General features: G+C 34.2%; 1 non-coding gene across 1 annotated transcript; it reads right to left on the bottom strand.

Moving 5' to 3' along the window:
- Positions 1 to 5,822: 5,822 nt before the first annotated feature.
- Positions 5,823 to 5,954, bottom strand: LOC114087848 (small nucleolar RNA SNORA72). The gene has a single exon (XR_003581906.2). It is a non-coding gene; the product is annotated as a small nucleolar RNA SNORA72 (small nucleolar RNA).
- Between the last annotated feature and the right edge of the window lie 591 nt (positions 5,955 to 6,545).

Here is a 6,545-nt window from a genome sequence, read left to right as displayed (position 1 = left end):
CCCAGAGTTCCAGTATGTGCGAGCAGGGAATATGAACGTCTTAGTTTAAACAGGGTGCAAATTCATTCTTCCACCCTTTTATTCTATTCGGGCCCTCAACAAATTGGATGATGTTCACCCCTATCAGCAAAGACGATCTTCTTCTGTCAGTCTACCAATTCAAATGCTAATTTCTTTTAGAAACACTCTCACAGACACCAAGAAATAATGTTTTAGCAGCAATCTTGGTGTTTCTTGGCCCAATCAAGTTGATCCATAAGTCAGCCAGCAAATTGTGTTTCCCTAAAAATTTCATTTGCAAAGGATATTGAAGAAGAGGATTAAGTCTAAGGAAGTGTCTGAGAATAATTTTTCAGCTTTGAGAACACTTCTATAGATGTAAGGCAATCATGTGGAATAGACTGGGGATCTCCATCACTGAAGAGGAATGAGAGCTGGATTGAAGTAAGGGCCATGGCAAAGACCATGGAGTAGTGAGGGATCATGAAAGAGTTTATGGTTCATACTTTTTGCACAAATTAATAGATTTGACTTCCTCCTCAATCCAATGTGCTTTATTTCTTCACTGTAAATACTGAAGTATTGTAGGGTGAAAAGGTGAGGATAAGAACACCCTGTTGTAAAAGGAAATCTATAATTAAACCAGTTCTTCACTTTCATCTCAAGAAAGAGGTTTGGGGGCTACCAATGGGATAGGTCTGTTTTTTCCCTCTAGATAATGTGTCTGTGAGGCCAACTAAAACAACATACATATAGTACCTTTGACTGTGTTTTACCCTTTGATTCTCACTTTTTATAACAAAGTACACTTCGTATAAGACAGAACAATAGCACAAGAGAGAGACAAGTGGATACAGTGGCTATCTTTTGGAAGCCTCTCTGAAGTACTAATCAAACCAAGTCACACCAGTCAAATAATTTTTTCTAAACAATAACAATAAAAAATTTGTAAATCTAAATTTTGGAAATTCCTCTTTTGTAAAGGGCAAGTAAAGATTGTTTTTACCTTGCTCCACCAGATTCTGAGCAGAGACCCAGCAGAATGACCTGTGGGACGGCTTACCTTTGGTCAGTTTGATCAGAGTTCCCTAGATTTCATCTGCAGCCTCCAGAGTAAGCAGGAAGTCCTGACCATACTTTGAGAACTTTCCTTGTTCTCAAAACATTTGGAGGGAAAATATTTCCCTGCTAAATTACTTCTGAGTGGTCAGGGTCCACAATTTGATTGACAATAAATAGATAGATTAGCAGGATCTATCAGAGTTCTCCAGAGAATCAGTGTGTACTTTTATGGGTAAAGAGACTTATTATAAGGAGTTAGCTCGCAAAATCATGAATACTGACGAGTCTCAAGATTGTCAATAGACTAGCTAGAAACTCAGGGCAGTCAAAAGAGAGCTCAGTCTGAAGACCTGAGAACCAGGAAAGCCAATAATGTAGCTCTAGTCCGAAGTCCTGAAGATACTGTTGTTTCAGTGTAAAGGCAGCCAAGCAGAAAAATTAATATTTCAGGCAGGATTAGTTCTTTCCATTCAGGCCTCCAACTGATTGGAAGAGGCCTACTCACATTATGGAGAGCAATCTGCTCTACTCAGTCAATTAACTAAAATGTTAAGCTCATCTCAAAACACCTCCACAGAAACACCCAGAATTATGTTTGACCTGGTGACTCTGTCAAGGTACAAAAATTAGCAGTCATACAGGATAAAAGTTTAATTCACACAGGTGCAGTACTCTGTGAGGAGTGGCTTCCTAAACAGTCAGGTGCAAGCACTTGTCTACCCACTTAACAAAGGAAAGGGTGTTAAGGGCTTCAGGGGAAAAGTCTGGAAGGGCTGCTGGGCTCATTTACACAATTTTTCATACCAGTGCTGATTGGCAGCCTTCTTCCTGGCCAGGAACTCCTCAAATGGATGAACTATAGCAGCTGATTATTCACATCCAGTAATAGAGATCAGTCTAAAGTTGAACAGGAAACTCCCTCAGTGGGGGATTTATGGAAGCTGTAAGTTTGGGTGGTTTTGGATGTCAGGAAAGGGAAATTGAGATAAAGTTTCTTCCTGTGGCTTCTGTTTGTTCAGATGTTTTCAGTTTAACATAATCCTTATACAATTTTGATGTGTTTTGGCGTCCTTTAATAACAAATAAACTTGCCTAAGAATCTGGCATTATATTTTGAAAAAAAAATTACTAATTGGTAAAAATTTAGTAACTCTTAAGCAACATTTATTATGATAAGGCATTTTGCTTCAACTAACTCAAGCCTTTAAGTCCAGACAAGTACTGTACTTTTTTAAAAAATTATTCAAATGTCTATACCATACTTTGGTCTAAAAAAATTAGTGTGTTCTATTAACTAGAAATTCTTAAAATATCAATTTTAGTTTTTAAAAAATTAATTGTGTTTAAAAGTCCATTTCTAGATGGTAGCAAAGGTCAGGACCCTGTCACAAGATATTTTAGTACAAATCAATGAGTAATTTGCTCCAACTTCCATCCTCAAAATAAGTGCACAGGAGCAAAAGTAGTTAAGATAAATATTATATTCAGAAAATAAAAATATTGGTATCTCCATAGTAAGCAAATTAAAAAGAAAATTAAATTATCAGATCAGAAATACCTGTACTCTGATGTTCTTCTCAGTTCTAGTTACAATAGCAAGATCCAGAATCAATCAAGGTATCTATCAGTAGATGAATGGAGAAGACACATGGGGCAAATAAATGCAATGGAATGTTTTCAGTCATAGAAAGGCTGAATCCTGTCATTTATAGCAACATGGATGGAACTGGAGGTCATTGTGTTAAATAAAATAAGCTAGACAAAGACAAACTCCATGAGTTTAAACCCACTTAAAAAAAAAAAAAAACTAAAATGTCTCTCATAGAATGATAGAATGGAATACAGTGAGAAGGAGGGGGAAGACATTAGATAAGAGGCACTAAAGTTCAAAGAAAAGTAGTTATATCTGGTTTTCTACAGCCAAGGAGGGTAATGATTGGTTACAACAATTTTTGATAGGCTTTAAAATAACTAGAATAATAAGAAAGTTTGCAACACACAGAAATAATTAATATTTAATGAGATGAAAATGTTCATTACTCTTATTTGATCCTTATACCTCATATACATGTATCACATTATTATTTGTAAGTCACAAAGGTGTAAAAATATTTCAACTATATTATATATAATATTTATATAATAAATAAGAGCTCAGAAGATCAGGCTGTGTGTTGTACATGAAAATGGAGAAGCAGCTACGGGTGATGGAATCTTAGGTCTATATTTTTGACGGACTGATACTCTTCTCCACTTTCCTCCCACAGACCACCCAGCTACCTAAACAACAGTTTCTACCCCTCTCCTTCCCCATCAAAGTAGAATTTAGACAATCATTCTGATACACTGTACCACAGAAGTAGTTGGGAACCAGATGAAAGAATTTGTGCCGGATATCATAGTGTACTTTTCTGAGGAACACTGGCAATAAATTCACTGAACTGTTTCAAAGAACTAAGCAATAATAGGAAAAGAACATTAATCAAATTTTCTTTGTTTATTGCTAGAAATGTTCATTATCCAGTGTCAGGAGTAGATATTAATGAATAGCTGAGTAGATGAATGAAAGAATGGAGCAAAAGGACTGACCCGGAAAAAGGTTAATAATCACCATAACTACTACCTATTCAGGCTATTATGTGCCAGACATTTGTCTCCAGAATGATACCACAGAGAAGAGGAAGCCCAAGCTCATTTGTCCAAAGACACATGCCTTTTTCTACAGAGAAAAGTCAGAATATTATTCTCATGGAACTTGTTCCAGTGCCTCAGTATAATACCATATGGTTAGTACTAAAGATTTGCTTTCAGGGTCTACAATTCTGGGACAGTACTTTTGAATGGAAATATGCTGAACCATTATCATGATTACCTTTTTTTTGGAATTGATTTTATCATCATTCTTCCTTGGTATAAATCTGAACATAGCATGTCTAAAGATGTGGCTCAATGCAAAGACATAATTTAGTCCAAATTTCAAATCTATTAAATTTGGGTAAGTTAAATGGAGGATTCATACAATATTCTGTGTGAAACAACTATATATGAAAAAACTACTTTTTTATTCTTTGATCACCTAATCATTCAATTTCAGATCCACATTTCCACAAGATTCAGTTGTATTTTCTCCATATTGTATGCACTATTTAGAAAATATAGACAAGATATTTGCAAAGAACTAATGCAGTGGGTTTATTTAAGAAGACAGATATCAGTAGCAAAAAAAAAAAGCAAACAGAATTTAAATAAATTTTTAAATTAAAAAAACTACCTCCTACTAAGATGAGTGAAAAATGAAATGCCGTATCCTTAACTACTTTTAAACAATTCACTTATTTCTTTTGCCCAGTTAAAGCTTCATGTCTCTTGCTTAAACAAATCTGAAATTGAAGCATGACTTTATTGAAGCTTGAAAGAAAAATACAATATAAGGCAGAGTTGTTGGCTAGAGAGCTTGGCTTTCAAAAGCCCTTACATGGTAGAATCATTGAATTCAACATAGTTCAGCACCTGGTCCTTAATTCTGAAATTCAGAAACCTGATTATGTCTGCATGCTTTCCATGGATTGCCTCACATTGAATAATCTCACTTAAAAACCAATTCCTGCCAGGCATAATGTCTTGTAATCCTAGACATTCAAGAGGCTGACACAGGAGCATCTCTAGTTGAAGGAAAACGTTGGCAGTTTAGGGAGACCCAATCTCAAAATAAAAATTAAAAAGTGGCAAACCTTGCACTACAAAAATAAATAAATAAATACCAATCCCCCTCACCATATTCTACAGTATAGTAACTATTAATAATGGCACAGCTTCCTTAGATTACATATGTTTGAAGGAGCTAAATGTACATGACCCAACCCCAGCCAATCAATCTTCCCTGCCATCTCTTGTTTTTGACCAATAGTAACAGGATTAGCACCAGTCCAAGTAGGGCTAATAATGGATGATTCTTCTAAAAAAAAAAAAAAAAAAAACAGTAAATGCAGATTTAGTCATTCTCAGTAGCTGTATTTTTCATGTTGTGGATAAGTGAAATACTTGAAGCTCTTTACAGAATGAATTTACATGTAAGTTATGTAGATATCTGTTTAGATATATCTATTTAGATATGGTGGGTAGCTAAATATATTATGGAGAGAAAGCAGAAACCATAGAAAGCAATAAGGCATTTGAGACTCTGGTTCAAAATTTTTCCTAAAATCAGCAGTTTTACATTAATTCTCTATTGTGGCTTAAGCCTTTGATTTAGATTCTAAATAATATATTCCTAAATCGCATTTTTAAAAAGTAAAGATAATAGATCATCTGGTAACAATCTCAGTAGTAAGATCTGAGTTCTATCACTTCTTATCTGTCACTTAGGGTATGTTGCTCAATATTTTTTGTCCTGGTTTTCTCTTCAGAAAAAGAGTGGTAATTTAGTTTTCTTTTCTTTTAACAAGTTCTGCCAAGCTTCATTAAAGAAAAAATTTGCATGTTTTACTTTTCACCAGTCTGTTTTGGCATGCTTCTAATGATATCAGAATCACCTACAAAATAAAAACAGTGATTTTACAATATATTTACTGGCAACTGGTAGTAACAAAATTTCCCTATTTTGGTTACATGTTATTTAGATAAGTCTGCAACTTAGCCCTGATTATTTGCAAGTTACTACACTGGCTGTTCTGTCATTTTTCTTAAGGTGAATGAAAGATAACCTACAATCATAGCCATTATATGGTCACACAAAAAGATCATATAATAAATCAGATAGGGTTTATCATCAGCATTTATAAAACCAGACCTAAAGAATCAACTAGGTCCGAGGACAAATGCATGGTCTTAATACAGCATATGTTTAGCCTGTCCTGATTACTACAAAATCAGAACAGTGAAAATATTTGCACTAGATTTCTACCAGCTGTGTATGAAACAGCTCATTTTCCAACAGAACTCTCACTAGAAATTTAGTTTCTTTAGTATTTCCTAATCACCAGTCTAATAAATAAACATTTTGTTGATGTTTAAATTTTCATATAATTTATTATGAATGAAATTTATGAGGAAAGAACGTGGAATCTTTTTTCTTGCTTATTGGTAATTTCCTAGTCTGGATGAATTGTATTCTTTGTCTACTTTTTTCTGTTGAATGTTCATAGTTTTCTTAATATTTTTAAGAAGAACTTATATGGAAGGGACAGTAATGATTGTTATTTATAATTCTTGCAAATATAGCTTCTTTGTCATTTGCCTTCAGTTTTGCAAAGGTAACTGCAAACAAATTGGAGAATTTGCAGTATGTGCCCAAGTCACCATTGCCTCCATCTTGATGAATGACTTGTGTGAAAGACTCAGGAAACTTTTTAATTATTATGTGAATATTCACAAATTCTCATCTTAACATTTAAATGTATTATCTACTAGAATTAATATTATTGTGTGGCATAAGTTAAGGATCTAGCCTTGTTTATTCTCCAAATAATTAAAATGACTCCTTT

This window comes from Marmota flaviventris, chromosome 8 (genome assembly GCF_047511675.1).
Source record: "Marmota flaviventris isolate mMarFla1 chromosome 8, mMarFla1.hap1, whole genome shotgun sequence".
NCBI classification, from domain to species: Eukaryota; Metazoa; Chordata; class Mammalia; order Rodentia; family Sciuridae; genus Marmota; species Marmota flaviventris.
This window is presented reverse-complemented; position numbering and strand designations above follow the sequence as displayed.